Genomic DNA, 18879 nt, shown 5'->3' on the forward strand with positions numbered 1-18879 from the left:
CTCTGGTAAATACAACAAAGCATACACCATAAGACTATGTGATATATGAATTTGGGCCCAAAAAAACTAGAATAAGAGAAGAAAAAGTGAAAAAGGGTGATAAGTGTGAATCGGTGATGAAGAGTGAAGGAAATACAGAAAGGTGAGTGAAGCCAAAAGGAAAAGACACAAAAATCAAAATCAAAAATATATTTGAATATATACAAGTGAATAATCATGAAAATCATCGTAAACATATGTAAATATATACAAGTAACTAAATCATGAAGCAAATCATCTGCAAATATGATACCATATAAATATATAAAAATGTAATAAGAGGTGACAATATATAAATAATGTGACCAATTTCATATAAACATCTGTATACATAAAATACGTGACAATTCATATAATAGTACAATATTAGCATAAAGATTAACCTCTTAAGGACCGGTACGTCATGTATGGTTCCGATCGGCGGGCGGTGATCGGAACCCGGTGCCTGCTCAAATCATTGAGCAGGCACCTAGGCTAAATGCGCCGGGGGGTCCTGTGACCCCCCATGTCGGCGATCGCAGAAAACCGCAGGTCAATTCAGACTGCGGTTTTCTGCGTTTCTGGGTTATTCGGGTCTCTGAAGACCCGATATCCCGGAACAGGATGGTGATGGTGGTGTGATTTCACCCCACCAATCACCATCCAGCGATCCTGAGAGGTGATGGTGACATCACTTCTCAGGATCGCCTCTGATTGGTCTGTGGGCGGGACGGCGCGAGATTCAATTCAAATATTTTTTTCTCATTTTTTGCCCTTTTTTTAGTTAGTGTTTTTTATTTTTTTTCTGTTAGTTTTAGGGTGAGTTTGTGAACACCCGTGCCCCCCACACCCGCACACCAAATAAAGATTTACACACACGCACATACACACGCAGACACACACTCCCCTATGGCCCGCCGGACGTTCTCGGCCGAGGAGGCATACGCCCAGCTTGCCTCCGACTCCGAGAGTCCCAGATGATGACCCCACATTCCTGTTGTCATCCGCGTCCTCCTCATCATCTAGCGATTATGATGAGCCCCCAAGGCAGCGGAGACGCCGCCAGGCAGAGCAAGGGGACCACCATGTTAGGGACCCTGTGGTCCAGCCTAGTATGAGCAGCTCAGGGGCTCGTACTGGTTTCCCGGCCCACCAGTTAAATCCACCGGAGCACCCTGCCGGTGAACTAGTCTGGTGTAGCCCAGAGCGATACGAGCCCGTGATTCCTGATTTTGTAGGCCAATCAGGAATCCAGATTTCCACAGTGGGCTACACTGAATATTACTTTTTTGGTCATTTTTTCAGTGACCCACTGGTAAATCTGATGGTGGAGCAGACAAACCTGTACGCCCAACAATTTGTTGCTCAACACCCGGGCTGCTTTTTGGCCAGGCCAATGGCTGGACGCCGGTCAGTGCAGCCAAAATGAGGACATTTTGGGGCCTTGTGCTGCATATGGGCCTGGTCAAGAAACCCAGTGTCAGGCTGTACTGGAGTGGGGACGTCCTATACCAGACCCCACTTTACAGTACGGCCATGACACACTCCCGGTTTGAGGCCATCCGGAAATGTCTGCATTATTCAGATAATGCAGCATGTCCCCCCCGAGGTGATCCTGCCCATGATCTGTATAAGATACGGCCGGTCATTGATCACTTTGTGGCCAAATTCATGGAGGCCTATGCCCCTAGAAGGGAGGTCGCGGTTGTTGAGTCTCTAATTGCGTTCAAGGGGAGACTCATTTTCCGCCAGTATGTGCCCTCCAAGCGGGCGAGGTATGGCGTGAAGCTATACAAAATTTGTGAGAGTACCTCACGGTACACTTACAAATTTCGTGTATACGAGGAGTGAGATTCCCGGATTCAACCCCCAGAATGACCCCCACTCTGGGTGTTACCAGAAAACTTGTGTGGGACCTTATGCACCCACTGCTGGATAAGGGTTACCACCTGTACATGGATAACTTTTATACCAGTATCCCCTTGTTCCAGTCTCTTGCCGCCAGATCCACGTCCGCTTGTGGGACCGTGCGGAAAAATCTACGCGGCCTTCCTGCCCTTCCCCTCCAGGTACCTATCCCCAGGGGTGAGACCCGTGCCCTTACCACTGGAAACCTGTTGCTGGTCAGGTATAAGGACAAGAGGGATATCCTTATGCTGTCCACAACTCATGGTAACGGCATCACCCCTGTCCCTCTGTGAGGTACCGCGGCAACGGTCCTCAAGCCCGATTGTATCGTCGACTACAATCGGTATATGGGAGGAGTTGATCTCTCTGATCAAGTCCTCAAGCCATATAATGCCATGCGCAAAACCCGGGCATGGTACAAAAAAGTTGCGGTCTACTTGGTACAGGTTGCCATGTACAACTCTTTTGTGCTGTCCCGGAGGCCTGGCAACACAGGGACATTCCTCCAGTTCTATGAGTCAGTCCTCAAGGCCCTGATCTTTTCGGACCGGGAAAGAGCAGGCCGGAGTACCTCGGGAACTGTAGGCGCTCGGATCGTCCCTGGCCAACACTTTCCAGGTGTGGTCCCCCATACTGGAAAGAAGGGACGAACCCAAAAAAGGGTGCAGAGTGTGTCACAGGAGGGGGATACGGAAGGACACCACAACTCAATGTGACACGTGCCCCGATCATCCGGGCCTCTGCATTATTGGTTGCTTCAGGGAGTATCACACTTCCATGGAGTACTAAATTTATATCCCAATTTAGTACTGACATCGGATAAAAAAACTAGTTCTCAGACTTGACACCCAAAAAAACTAAAATCATTTATTAAAAGTAGAAAAATTAATTATTGCCGCGTCCATAAGAATCTCCTCTATAAAAATATCACATGACCCAACCCCCCAGATTAAAACGGTAAAAAAAAAAAAAAGTGCAAAAAAAGATTTTTGGGGTCACCTTACATAACAAAAGGTTTAATAGCAAGCGATCAAAAAGTCATATAGCCCCCAAAATAGTGCCAATAAAACCGTCCTCTCATCCCGCAAAAAATGAGCCCCTACATAAGATAATCGTATTAAAAAAAAATATGACTCTTAGACTTTAGAGATACAAAAAAATTTTTTGGGATCATAAAGGATAATATAGTCAAAAAACTAAATAATTGTAAAGAAAAAGTAGACTTATTAGGTATCGCCACGTCCGTAAGAATCTCCTCTATAAAAATATCCCATGACCTCACCCCCCAGCTTAACACGGTAAAGAAAAAAAACGGTAAAGAAAAACACTATTTTTTGCACTTTTCCATTTCAATCCGTTTTTTCCGGAAACAAAACAAGGGTTAACAACCAAACAAAAGTTAATATTTATTACCCTAATACTGCAGTTTACAGAAATGCCACATTTGTGGTTGTAAACTGCTGTATCAGTAAAAAAGAGGCCGCAAAAGGAAAGGACCAACATGGTTTCTGGAAGGCTGATTTTGATGGCCTTTTTTATTGACACCATGTCCCTTTTGAAGCCCCCCGATGCCCCCCTGGAGTAAAAACTCCCTAAAAGTGACCCCATTTAAGAAACTGCACCCCTCAAGGTATTCAAAAATGTTTATACAAACTTTATTAACCCTTTAGGTGTTCCTCAACAGTTAATGGCAAATGGAGATGAAATTTCTGAATTTCAATTTTTGGTAACCTTGCCTCACAAAAATGTAATATAGAGCAACCAAAAATCATATGTACCCTAAAAATAGTCCCCAAAAAAATGCCACCTTATCCCGTAGTTTCCAAAATAGGGTCACTTTTAGGGAGTTTCTACTCCAGGGGTGCATCAGGGGGGTTGAAACAGGACACGGTGTAAATAAACCGGTCCATAAAAATCAGCCCTCCAAAAACCAAACGGCGCACCTTTCCCTCTACGCCCCGCTGTGTGGCCACTACTGTACGGCCACATATTGGGTGTTTCTGTAAACGACAGAGTCAGGGCAATAAAAATACACAGTCTTGTTTAGCTGTTATCCCTTGCTTTGTTAGTGGAAAAAAATGGGTTAAAATGGAAAATTAGGCAAAAAAATGATTTTTTTTAAATTTCATCCCCATTTGCCAATAACTCTTGTGCAACACTTAAAGGGTTAACGACGTATGTAAAATCAGTTTTGAATACCTTGAGGGTGTAGTTTCTTAGATGGGGTCACTTTTATGGAGTTTCTACTCTAGGGGTGCATCAGGGGGGCTTCAAATGTGACATGGTGTAAATAAACCAGTCCAGCAAAATCTGCCTTCCAAAAACCAAACCGCGCACCTTTCATTCTACGCCCCGCTGTGTGGCCGTACAGTAGTTTACGGCCACATATTGGGTGTTTCTGTAAACGGCAGTGTCAGGGCAATAAAGATACAGTCTTGTTTGGCTGTTAACCCTTGCTTTGTTAGTGGAAAAAAATGGGTTAAAATGGAAAATTAGACAAAAAAATGAAATTCTCAAATTTCATCCCCATTTGCCAATAACTCTTGTGCAACACCTAAAGTGTTAACAATGTATGTAAAATCAGTTTTGAGTACCTTGAGGGGTGTAGGTTCTTAGATGGGGTCATTTTTGGGTGGTTTATATTATGTAAGCCTCGCAAAGTGACTTCAGACCTGTAGTGGTCCCTAAAAATTGGGTTTTTGTAAATTTCTGAAAAATTTCAAGATTTGCTTCTAAACTTCTAAGCCTTGTAACATCCCCCAAAAAAAATATATATATCATTCCCAAAATGATTCAAACATGAAGTAGACATATGGGGAATGTAAAGTCATCACAATTTTTGGGGGTATTACTATGTATTACAGAAGTAGAGAAACTGAAACTTAGGTATTTTATTATGCAAAAAATAATAATTTTTTTTACTTCATTTTACCAGTGTCATGAAGTACAATATGTGATGAAAAAATCTCAGAATGGCCTGGATAAGTCAAAGCGTTTTAAAGTTATCAGCACTTAAAGTGACACTGGTCAGATTTGCAAAAAATAGCCTGGTCCTTAAGGTGAAATAAGGCTATGTCCCTAAGGGGTTAAAAAGGTAAACAAAGGTAATCTTCATTTAATCCCCTAGGTGCCATACAATCCAATTCATGAATCCATCTTACCTCCTTCTGTGCCAAAATTTTCTTCTAGTTGCCACCACGTGCTGTAACATAAACACGGTCAATACCTCTAACCTGGAAACTGGTACTGTCACAATCGTGAAATTGCTTGAAGTGCCTAGGGATAGGTTTGGTTACATCCGCCTCATCCATGGCTGCTTCTATGCCAAGAACATGTTCCTGTGTGCTTCTCTTTAACTCCCTTGAGGTCATGCCAATGTACACACGTTGGCATGGACAAGTTGACAAATAGATCACCCCCAAGGTGTTACACATGATATTGTGAGTAATCCTGTATTGTCTATTACTTTTTATAGGATTACAGAAATGTGAAGCCCTGTCGATGTTAGGACAGGCCACACATATCCCACACGGGAAACACCCCCACTTGGGGCCCTTAGAACAAAAACTTCTCTGCGGGTTATGGCCAGGATGGTAACTTTTGACCAAAAGGTCTTTCAAGTTTTTGGTCCGCCTGTAAGTATTAGAAGGACAGGAGGGAAGAATCTTAGTCAAAATAGGGTCTAAATGTAATACCTCCCAATATTTAGTCAAGGCATCTTTCATCAGGCACCACTGAGGATTGTATGATGTGATAAAACGTACCTTATCATCTAGGTTTTGATTTTGTCGTCTCTGGCGGTACACTAATAGTTGGTCTCTTTTCGCTATTTTGGCCTTATTGTTTCCTTGTAAGATCTTCGCTCTAGGATATCCACGACCTGAAAACCTATTCCAAAGATCCTGAGACTGTATCTCAAACGCTTTTTCCGTCGAGCAGATCCTTTTGGCTCTCAAAAATTGGCAGTATGGTATATTTTGAATGAGGTTCGATGGGTGACATGAATTTGCATGCAAGACTGAGTTTGTGGAGGTTTCTTTACGGAAAATATCAGTAGATATTTTTCCTGTCTCATCAACCAGGATTTAAACATCCAGAAAATCCAGACATGTTTTATTGATCCTGTAAGTCAATTCGATATTCTGATTATTTTGGTTCAAAGCCCCCACTAATTCGGTGAATCCAGACCGTGGGCCATGCCACACGATGAAAATGTCATCAATGTAGCGGGCACACATCTGGACCCCACCGATCATACCACATGCCTCGGTGAGGAAAACCACCCTCTACCACAGCACCAGGAACAGGTTGGTGAGGGAAGAGTGCAAGCCGCCTCCATCGCTGTCCCCTGGAGCTGCAGGTAGAAGGCATCCCCAAACAGAAAGAAATTGTGGGTGAGCACAAATTCCAGAAATTCTAGGATGAATTCACCCATTTCATCATCTATATCCGCCATTATCAAAAAGAATCGAGCTGCTTCCAAGCCGTCCCCATGACGAATACTTGTATAGAGCGATTCTACATCACAGGATGCTATCCACATGTCTGGTTCTAGATGTAAATCATTCAATCGGCTTAAAAGATCTGTGGTGTCCGTCACAAACGATGGTAGTTGTTCCACAAGTGGCTGGAATATAATGTCAATAAATTTGCACGCAGGTTCACATAAATTCCCCATCCCTGAAACTATCCGGCGTCCGAGACGGCAGGTAGCATTCTTGTGGACCTTAGGGAGCATATACAGACAGGCTACTTTCGGGTGCTCAGGAATAAGGATGTCAGCCTGTTTCTTTGTAATTATACCCCTTTCTTGAGCTCGTAGAACTAAAGTTGTTAGCTCCCTTTTATATTGATCACTGGGGTTATAAGTTAATTGCTTGTAGCATGTAGAATCTCTAAACTGCCTGTAAGCTTCCATTTCATACTGCTTTTTGGGCCAAACCACCATGTTTCCGCCTTTGTCCGCAGATTTAAACACTAAATCCTTTATATTTTGCAATTCCCGAACAGCCTTCCTCTGTATATACGTTAGATTGTGCTTATTTCCATAGTTGTCATTCACAATCTTATGAAATTCCTTTGTGACTAATTGCACAAAGGCATTGATGTTAGGATATAAATTTAAAGCAGGAAATCGTTTTGGTAATAGTGATTGCAGGAACTTACCACAACCTGCCACCACATTTGGTTCCTGTTTCTCCATTAATTCCTACAGAATTGCCACTGCTTCTTTTTCCTGTGTGGTTGTCATAGCCCCCTCCAAGACATCCTTATTGAAATACATCTTCCTAAAAACCAGTTTTCTGGTGAATAGATTTAAATCTTTTAATGCTTTAAAGCAATCAAAGTTATTAGAAGGGACAAATGAAAAAACATAACTCAGCACCTCTAATTGCGCCTTGGAGAATTCTCTCTCCGATAAATTAATTACCTTTAGATTAGAGTTCTCCCCTCGGTCCTCCATACTGCGTTTCGAATTGCTGTTTTTCTGGTGCATAAGTGGTTCCTTTCTTTTTGTCTTTCAGGAAGGATATCATGCAGGCAGTCCAAAAGATCGATTAGAATCACCACCTACGGATACTCAGGAGGATATGGAGCTGGATCTTGACCTTACGCCAACAGATGTGTTACGCCATTTGTATACACGGTTGTTCTCGAAGTCCAGTTTATCCCTCTGAAACGTCTTACTTTTGATGGTTTTAATCTATTTCTCCGATACATCATATAGATCCTGTATCTCCTCCCAGCGCTCAATTTATTTGTGGACAAAAGTGAGGTCAATTGTTCCATAGTGATTTTAATTGTTTCCTCTAGTTTGCATAGTGTCTTTTAATTCAATTCAAGGATTGACTAAATCAATGATCTAGTACATGTATTGCACATATCCTCCCATTTACTTATAAAATCCATGTATAATGAATAAATCATCTGACTGCGTTTGCCACAGTGCAGTCCGAGCCCAGAATTCCATCTCAAAAAAGTCTTGAGGAAAAAAGTCTCTGTAGAAACAAAGAACATACAACACCCACCAAATTTAAACACCGGGTCATGAAATACACATAATGCTGAGGTAAGCCAACAGAATCAAAACTCCACAAAAAATTGGACTACGGCTCCTCCATATAGAAACATAGAAAATGATTTATTAAATATACATTAGACGGTAATTGTAATCAGACGTAAGAAGGCATACTTCAGTGAGGAATAAAACTCTAGAGGGGGCTGAGGGGTCAGCACACAGGAGTACCCAGGATACCAAGAAGGAGCCACACAGAGAGCCAACTAAGAACATATAAACCCCAGACATAAAAAATCCAATGGAAAAGTTGGTAAGTAGAGTTGAGCGGACACCTGGATGTTCGGGTCCGACGAGTTCGGCAGAACTTGAAAAAAAAGTTCGGGTTCGGGACCCGAACTTGACCCCAAACCCCATTAAGTCAATAGGGACCCGAACTTTTGGGCACTAAAATGGCTCTAAAATAGTCCTGGAAAGAGCTAGAGGGCAGCAAAAGGAATCAAAATGTGCTTAAGAGCATGGCAACTGTTCTGCAAACAAATGTGGATAGGGAAATGACTAGGGATGAGCGAACTCGAACTGTATAGTTCGGGTTCGTACCGAATTTTGGGGTGTCCGTGACACGGACCCGAACCCGGACATTTTCGTAAAAGTCCGGGTTCGGGTTCGGTGTTCGTCGCTTTCTTGGCGCTTTTGTGACGCTTTCTTGGCGCTTTTTGAAAGGCTGCAAAGCAGCCAATCAACAAGCGTCATACTACTTGCCCCAAGAGGCCATCACAGCCATGCCTACTATTGGCATGGCTGTGATTGGCCAGAGCACCATGTGACCCAGCCTCTATTTAAGCTGGAGTCACATAGCGCCGCCCGTCACTCTGCTCTGATTAGCGTAGGGAGAGGTTGCGGCTGCGACAGTAGGGCGAGATTAGGCAGATTAACTCCTCCAAAGGACTTGATTAACTGATCGATCTGCAGCTGTGGATCATTGAGCTGCTGATCCTCAATTGCTCACTGTTTTTAGGCTGCACAGACCGTTTGTCAGTCTCATTTTTCTGGGGTGATCGGCGGCCATTTTGTGTCTTGTGGTGCGCCAGCACAAGCTGCGACCAAGTGCATTTAACCCTCAATGGTGTGGTTGTTTTTTGGCTAAAGCCTACATCAGGGTGAAGCTGTCACACCAAGTGCATTTAACCAGCAATAGTCTGTTCATTTTTTGGCCATATACAAAATCAGGGGCAAGCTGCGCCTGTCACCAAGTGCATTTAACCCTCAATGGTGTGGTTGTTTTTTGGCTAAAGCCTACATCAGGGTGAAGCTGTCACACCAAGTGCATTTAACCAGCAATAGTCTGTTTATTTTTTGGCCATATCCCAGTCTAATTCTGTCACTAAATCCATACCGGTCACCCAGCGCCTAAATACTAGGCCTCAAATTTATATCCAGCTAAATCTGTCCCTAGTGCTGTAGCTGGGCGAGTTATTTAGTGTCCGTTCAAGCACATTTCTTGTTCTGGGTTGAAATACAATTCCCAATTTAGCAATTTCATAATTTAGTGGTTCCTGCTATATCAGAGCTATTTGAAATCTATCCCAAAAAGGGTATATAATATTGAAGGTGCACATTGGGTCATTCAGAATAACTTCACACACACCCGCTACTGTGTATTTCCAAGTCTAATTCTGTCACTAAACCCATACCTGTCACCCAGCGCCTAAATACTAGGCCTCAAATTTAAATCCCTCTAAATCTCTCGTTACCGCTGTACTGTTGTTGCTGGGCAAGATATTTAGTGTCCGTCAAAGCACATTTTTTGTTCTGGGTTGAAGTACAATTCCCAATTTAGCAATTTCATAATTTAGTGGTTTCTGCTATATCAGAGCTATTTGAAATCTATCCCTAAAAGGGTATATAATATTGAAGGTGCACATTGGGTCATTCAGAATAACTTCACACACACGCTTCTGTGCATTTCCAAGTCTAATTCTGTCACTAAATCCATACCGGTGACCCAGCGCCTAAATACTAGGCCTCAAATTTAAATCCCTCTAAATCTCTCGTTACCCACCGCTGTACTGTTGTTGCTGGGCAAGATATTTAGTGTCCGTCAAAGCACATTTTTTGTTCTGGGTTGAAGTACAATTCCCAATTTAGCAATTTCATAATTTAGTGGTTTCTGCTATATCAGAGCTATTTGAAATCTATCCCTAAAAGGGTATATAATATTGAAGGTGCACATAGGGTCATTCAGAATAACTTCACACACACGCTTCTGTGCATTTCCAAGTCTAATTCTGTCACTAAACCCATACCTGTCACCCAGCGCCTAAATACTAGGCCTCAAATTCATATCCAGCTAAATCTGTCGTTAGTGCTGTAGCTGGGCGAGTTATTTAGTGTCGGTTCAAGCACATTTCTTGTTCTGGGTTGAAATACAATTCCCAATTTAGCAATTTCATAATTTAGTGGTTTCTGCTATATCAGAGCTATTTGAAATCTATCCCTAAAAGGGTATATAATATTCAAGGTGCACATAGGGTCATTCAGAATAACTTCACACACACCCGCTACTGTGCATTTCCAAGTCTAATTCTGTCACTAAATCCATACCGGTCACCCAGCGCCTAAATACTAGGCCTCAAACGCAGCCGCCTGTCTACAGCCAATGTGGACAAGCTGACGTTCATAAAAATGAACCAGGCATGGATCCCACAGGATCTGTCCGTCCCTTGTCCAGATTAGACATTAACTACCTCCCCTTAACCATATATTATTGGACTCCAGGGCACTTCCTCATTCAATCCTATTTTTATTTTCATTTTACCATTATATTGCGAGGCTACCCAAAGTTGAATGAACCTCTCCTCTGTCTGGGTGCCGGGGCCTAAATATATGCCAATGGACTGTTCCAATGTTGGGTGACGTGAAGCCTGATTCTCTGCTATGATATGAAGACTGATTCTCTGCTGACATGAAGCCAGATTGTCTGTTACGGGACCTCTCTCCTCTGCCTGGGTGCTGGGCCTAAATATATGCCAATGGACTGTTGCAGTGGTGGCTGACGTGAAGCCTCATTCTCTGCTATGACATGCAGACTGATTCTCTGCTGACATGAAGCCAGATTGTCTGTTACGGGACCTCTCTCCTCTGCCTGGGTGCTGGGCCTAAATATATGCCAATGGACTGTTGCAGTGGTGGCTGACGTGAAGCCTCATTCTCTGCTATGACATGCAGACTAATTCTCTGCTGACATGAAGACAGATTCTCTGTTACGGGACCTCTCTCCTCTGCCTGGGTGCCGGGGCCTAAATATCTGAGAATGGACTGTTCCAGTGGTGGGTGACGGGAAGCCAGATTCTCTGCTATGGAACCTCTCTCCAATTGATTTTGGTTAATTTTTATTTATTTAATTTTTATTTTAATTCATTTCCCTATCCACATTTGTTTGCAGGGGATTTACCTACATGTTGCTGCCTTTTGCAGCCCTCTAGCTCTTTCCTGGGCTGTTTTACAGCCTTTTTAGTGCCGAAAAGTTCGGGTCCCCATTGACTTCAATGGGGTTCGGGTTCGGGACGAAGTTCGGATCGGGTTCGGATCCCGAACCCGAACATTTCCGGGATGTTCGGCCGAACTTCTCGAACCCGAACATCCAGGTGTTCGCTCAACTCTAGAAATGACTTAAAATAACATAAAATATAGAAAAATTAAAAATAACAATCTGGATCTAGGAGTAGGAGGTTGAGGAGGCGGTGGATGGGTGGATGTGGCAGTGTAGGTTGACGTGGCGGTGTAGGTGGATGCGGCGGTGAAGGAGGAATAGGTAGCCAACACTGATTTGTGTTATTTTTAATTTTTAGATTGGGGTATCCCCCAAAATATTGGGACATATAACAAAATAAAACAAAGAATAAGTGCACTTGAGTACAAGAATGGATGGTTGAGACTGGTATAAATGCCTATTCTGCACAAGGTACGGACAAGTCCTGTGGGATCCATGACTGGTTCATTTTAATAAACGTAAGCTTGTCCACATTGGCTGTGGCCTGTGATAATGCTCTCTGCTGTGCTAAACACACGTTCACACTATACACTGGCTGCAGGGCAGGTGTCACGACCCTTGGTCATGGTCGTGACTCCTTGGGAGCCGCATGCTGTTGCCCGCGGTTTTGGAGTTCGTCAACCGCAGCTGGGGGCACTTAGTTGTGTGCCTCAGGTGCGGTTGCCGCGGACAACAAGTGTGCGTGCGGTTGCCCTTGGCAACGGGTTTTGTGTGAATGCCCGTTTGTATGTCTGTGTGCACTTTGTGTTGTTTGTTGTGCACGAGGTGATGTTTAATATGCACCTGGACTCCTCCCTTCACCCGCGGTTGTCTGCGGCAACGTCTGGCGATGTTTGCATGCTGTGGAAGTGTCTCGGCCTGTTGGCTGTTCTGGAGGACACGGTTGCCACGCATGCCGTTGCCGTCGGAGACAGGTGAGTGAGGTTCTGTGCTTTCCCCTTTATGTGAGTTTCCCTTCTGTGTTGCTGGAAAGGGTTAACTCCCTTCCCAGTGTGTGTGACTTCACTGGGTGTGTGCTGATCGTTGGGTGGGGCCTCTTGGCCTATAAAGCCTCAGTCCCTGGCTGGGCTCAGTAGGTTGCTCTCAGCCATGCTGGCTGGAGCAGCCTCCTGTCTCCTCCATCTGCCTGGTGGGGACCATCCTTCTGGTCATAAACCATTGTCAGTTAATACTACGTTTCACGGTGTTATCTAGGTGTGTGTGGGGTTATCTTGTTAGTGCAGCTTATGGTTTCCTGGTTTCCCTTGTATGTCTGGTGTGTGCTGTGTCCTTTATGTTGCTGTGGACATCAGCACTTGTTCATGGGTTCCAGGTTTGTGTGTCTGTGGCAGGTAAGTGCAGGACTAGTCTCACTTACCTGTCATTTCCATATGTCTGTTGATGTTCCCCCTGTGTTGCTTGGCCGTTGAGACCCCGGCTCCTCCGTGCCTAGGAGGAGTATGGCGTCTGACTCTGTCCCCTAGTACAGGGCCGACTTGAGGGCTCGTAGGGACTGTAAGGTTCCGGCGTATGAGTCCTCCTACCATCAAGGTTGGCTCATACTGATAGGAGACAGGGTCAGCGTTAGGGACGCAATAGGAGGTGACCTGCTCCCTAACTCTGTGGTCCCGGCCAAGGGGTAACCCTATCATCTCCTGGCACCGCACGGCTGGGGGTTTCCCCCACCGCCAGCCGTGACAGCAGGTCAGCACCTCCAAGCTGACAAAGCTTTTCCACATTTGGGCCATGCTAACCCTGCCTTCTCAGGTGCTGGCGGTGCCCTAGCTGCATTCGCGACCTCTTCCTTCTCCTCTGCCTTCACCTTGTGCTTCCACTGTGCCCCCGCTGTCAGGTGGGAATGCCATCATCAGCGTGTGCTTGTAGTCACCCAGGCACAGCAGGGGTTTGTATACGCCAAAAATTGTAAAATGTCATCCAGCAATAGAACAGAGGATTTTGAGAGATTTAGGCCCCTGTCACCCAGGCACAGCAAGGGTTCATTCATGGCAAAAGGGAGATCTTGTCACCCAGCAATAGAACAGAGGATTTTGAGAGATTTAGGCCCCTGTCACCCAGGCACAGCAGGGGTTCATTCACGGCAAAAGGGGGTTCATTTCACCCAGCAATAGAACAGAGGATTTTGAGAGATTTTTAGGCCCCTGTCACCCACGCACAGCAGGGGTTCATTCACGGCAAAAGTATAGTAGGTCAGAAGGTCACAAAGAGGGCCGGTCCAACACAAAGGTGTGGAACTAAGGGTGTGGCCAGCATGACGCACCGGTCACGTGGGACACACGTGACAGCTACGTCAATGCAGCATCACGCCGTCCACACCTACCAACATGCATAACAGAAAAACGCTGTCATTCGGGATGCAAGGTATTATATTCGAAATACCGAAGTCAAAAAAATAATAATAATGTTGATAAGAAAAACTCCCCTAAGAAAACATATATGGCCACACCTGACGGGAGGGGGGCGATCCACAGCAAATTTACCAATTAGGTCACGTGACTGATGACGCACCGGACACGTAAGACACGTTACCGGAACGTCAACATTACGTCACATGAATGACCTCCGGTAAATACAACAAAGCATACACCATAAGACTTTTTGGTCCCAAATTCATATATCATATAGTCTTATGGTGTATGCTTTGTTGTATTTGCCGGATTCGTGTGACGTAATGTTGACGTTCCGGTCACGTGTCTCACCTAATCGGTAATTTTGCTCTGAATCGGCCCCCTCCCGTCGGGGGTGGCCGTAAATGTTTTCTTAGGGGGATTTTTCTTATCAACATTATTATTATTTTTACTCCAGTATTTTGAATATGATACCTTGCATCCCGTATGACTGTGTTTTTCTGTTATGCATGTTGGTAGGTGTGGAAGGCGTGACACTGCATTGACGTATTGGTCACGTGTGTCCCACGTGACCGGTGCATCATGCTGGCCGCACGCTTAGTTCCACACCTTTGTGTTGGACCGGCCCTCTTTGTGACCATCTGACCTACTATGCGATGCCTTATTGGAGTCTCCATGACACACCTAGCAGTGATTTTTTTTGTTAATTTGCCCCTGGGAGGACGCTAAAGAAAGCGGAGTGTTTTTCATTTGTTTCTTATCCCCGGAAGAAGCCAGTTCACTGGCGAAACAACATTGGGAGGAGGCGGCTGAGGGATTGACGCGCACCTTTGGGGTATCTATTATTGCTTTTTGATTTCCACTTAACTTACCAACTTTTTCATTGGTCCTTTATGTCCGGAGTTTATATGTTTTTAGTTGCCTCTGTGTGGCTCCTTCTTGGTATCCTTGGTACTTGGTATCGACCCCTCAGCCCCCTCTAGGGTTTTATTCCTCACTGAAGTATGCCTTCTTACAGCTGATTTTATATGTTACAATTATTGTCTAATGTATATTTAATAAAGAATTTTCTGTTTCTTTATGGAGGAGCTGTAGTCCAATTTTTTGTAGATACATGTGGAGTGGAGGCACTCTGTCCGGACTCATGTAAATGGAGTTTCTCCCCTAATTCCTGAACCATCAGATTAGAAACATGCTCTGTCAGAGTAACCAAAGGATTCATGATAACAGTGGTAATGATGGCCTGTTATTCTGTTACACACACAGGGGGTGGGGTAGTGACCACTGAACTTCACCCTCACCCCTGTCCCTGCCTACTTGCCTCGCAAGTCCTAGCGACAAGGGACAACTGGTCGACAGACCCTTAGCTAGGATAGTGCAGGGAAGACAAACACAAAAACAGAAAGGTCAAACAAGCCGCATCAAAACAAAGAGAACAGAAAAGGTACCGGAGGAGCAAACAGAGAATCGTCAGGACAAGCCAAAGTCAAACGAGGAGAGCACGACAAGACCAGAGGATGAGATGGACGGGAAATCGCTAGCCAAGCAGGAACAAACAATCCAAGTGAGTGTCATGCAGGAAGGACCTCAATAACAGGCAATCTGTGGCCATCAGATTGCATGTTTAAATAGAGCGCTGGTGGAGTCATGTGACGTGACCAGCGTAACATGACTCCTGAGTTCTGATGCAGCCGAGCGCCGAGTGATCAGCTCGGCACTCAGCCCTATTGCGGTTGTCATGGGAACGGGAAATGCCGGGCGTGCTGATGACACAAGCGCGCCCCGGCTGTCACCACTTCCCAGAACACCGCATTGTGACAATCAGACTATAACCAAACATCACATAATATTGCAGTGATACATAAAGTCAATATCCATTTGAAAGTTATTAAAACATGATGTCGGACTAAATGACAATCCCCTTTCTAGAGTCTGTAATTGGACTGGGCTCAAGATCTTGGAAGATAAATTAATGACTAGGGAAGGAGTCACACTTGTGAGCGAGTCTGAATATTCTGCAAAACTCCGGTCGCGGCATGACCGCCGATGTTTGCGGCTCGCCCTCCGTTTCCTCCTGGAGGACGTCTGCCACCTCCCCTCCAAAAAAAAAAGGAAGCGGTTCTTGTGATCCTGTCGATTCACTGCCAGAGCTAGTTGAATAATGATTCTTCCTCGGTGGTCTCCTACTGTTGGATCCCAGACGTGATGTAAATTCCTGCCACTTATACACTCTGTTAAGCAGGTAATCCTTGTTGTCCCGCAAGAACTTGGATATTTTTTTCTCTTCAACTTCTTTTTTGTAGCTGGAGATATAGTTGTCAACCGTCTCCTTCAGCTTGACGAATTCATAAGAGTTTAGAGAGTCCTGTAATTGGAGTTCTGTTGGAGTTCTGCTAAAAGATTTGTATTGCTTGTATTGTAAAGATGTATTGAAGATGTAGAATGCTTCGCTATCTTCGTTGATGTAGAATACTTCACTATCTTCGTTGATGTAGAATAAAGAATACTTATATATCTTGATTCTTTTATTAAGACATAGAATATAGCGCTATATTCGTGTTAAATATAGATCTCCAAGATTAAAGAATAGGAAAGTTGCCTTATTATTAAGTTATAAGGCAATTAGAAGTTATAATTTATAACTTCTAATTCTAAGCTTAAAAATCGCAATATGCGAATGATTAAATCGCATATTAATCGCGATAAATACAATAATGACGAATATTCGATTTTGACGAATATAAGACGAATATTCAAGCGAATATTTGCAAAATATCGCAAAGTCGAATATGGCACCTCCCGCTCAACACTAGCCATTAAATTTATCTTCCATGATCTTGAGCCCAGTCCAATTAGGGACTTTAGAAAGGGGATTGTTATTTAGTCTGACAGCTTTTAAATGGATATTGACTTACAACAATTCTTTAGAAGATTAAAAGCCCATTTTCCCTGTCCAGAGATGATATAGAGAGAGATCAGTATATAGCCATGAACAAACTTAAACTGACTGATCTTGGACTCAGACTTAAAAGCAGATATATGCCTCCAAAAAATCAGTGGAAACATATGTGCACCTGGTTACCAGGGATGCACAAATTTTGATGGACTCCATCGAAAAAGGGGAAATTTACGTGACACATAATACCTCTGTACAGGAGAAACAGGCTATCTGGTCCATAATGGAGGATAAGAGCTGTATTATTAAGCCGGCAGATGAGGTGGATCGCTGGTTATTATGGAAAAATGGAACGATGTTAAAGAAGTGATGCGCCAATTGTCAGATAATGATACATATATGGTTTTGGACAATTATCCAGTGGTTAAAATTAAACACAAAATTGCTACGGTTGTCCAACATTATGCATAGTGATGGACGAACATCGGCCGCGACGGTTCGCAAACGCGATCCCGCAAACGCGATCAAATGTTCTCGAACCACAAGTTTGCGGCGGGCCTTTTTCACTTTAATGGCAGGCGAACCTGAAAAACCTTCAGGTTATATTTGCAGTCAGCAAACACTTACTAGAAGTACACAAATAGTCCCACAACATGGACAGTGACATACCAGAAGGGGATCGATGGCAAAAATTCCCACAAAAAATATGTATTTTAATCAGGAGCCATTTTTATGCATCTTAAAGGGAAACTCTCAAAAATGTGCCCTGCTGGAGCCTAGAATTTTTTTTATTTCCTATCGGTTTGATGTATACAAATGGGCAGCACTCCACGTTTTTGTATCCTGCAGAGTCCAGTAAAAAAATGCATACGTTAAAGGGATTTTTTCACCTCTTTTTACCCAATAGAGATACGGACATGCACGGCTAGATCGCTGCTAGCATGTCCGCAAAATATACCTGTCCCAAAGCTCTGTGTAGTTTTATTGAGTCCAAAATGTAAAATAGTAGCGGGCAGGCACTCTATTTATGGGTTCATGAAAAGGCAGTTTTTATTATTTTAAATACCAATATAATAGCAATAAATAACAATAAAAAATATAAGAATTAATAATCTCAATATAGCAGCAGATAAAAAATGGCAATTAATGAATAGCAGCAAGGTTGGCAAAGGATCTTGCTGAGAAGTCCATATATCAATTACCCTGTGTAAACCACTATTTAGTGGAGATCAGGTGTATAACAGTGTTTGCAACAATGTTCTTAGTAGTTACATTACACCATATTCATTCAATAGCTTCTTATCCTCCTTTTATATGTCTTCATATATCACTTGAACAATAGCAGTTAGTGAATGGCAGCAATATTCGCAATAATTATAAAAAAAATGTTATAGCAGGAAGTCTTTACACTTGATTTGGTCACAAGGTTGCAACAATGTTGTTAACAGCTGTGAAATTGACAGCATTTGATCATTATATATCTTCTTGTGCTCCTTTCATTAGGTTTCCTTTTTATCTAGAAAGTCTCTTATTGAATGCATTCAATACTTTAAATATTTCTTTTACTCACGGTTAGGCTGTTTCTCTAGTGCGGCGTCCCGCTCCTATTCTGACAAACAGACTGACCTTTGCAGCTTGTTCAGAAGTCGGCGTGCCACATGCTATGGCGGCGTCTCTCTTAGTCACTGATTCCGCCCCTTTAGTATTCAGGTCGCCTCTTGACTTCTTGATTTCAGCTGCTAGTGTTCCGCTTTTCCAGGTAACAGGTCAGTTATTCGTGAGTACTTTAAGTTCAAATCCTATTAGAGCGCTCCAGCGATGTGAATTCATTCAAAGTATGCTTTTTCAGTCAAACATGTTTCGGAGCTCAACTTGCTCCTTCGTCAGTGATCAAGCATACTTCACATCCTGTCTTCCTTTTATTCAGTGCCGGTCTATCAGAAAAGCAGGAATCTGATCCGGAATTGTCTCTTTGTATATTCCATTATATACCTTCCATTTCTCTATTATAGAGATATTTGAATCATGTCTTATTAGACACCGCTGCTTATGAATATTTTGAATATTATTTCAAAAGCATTTTTAATAAATAATTAAACGAAATGTATATATATAAAAAAATACATAAAATTTAGAGAGGCAT

This window comes from Bufo gargarizans, chromosome 1 (assembly GCF_014858855.1).
Source record: "Bufo gargarizans isolate SCDJY-AF-19 chromosome 1, ASM1485885v1, whole genome shotgun sequence".
NCBI lineage: Eukaryota > Metazoa > Chordata > Amphibia > Anura > Bufonidae > Bufo > Bufo gargarizans.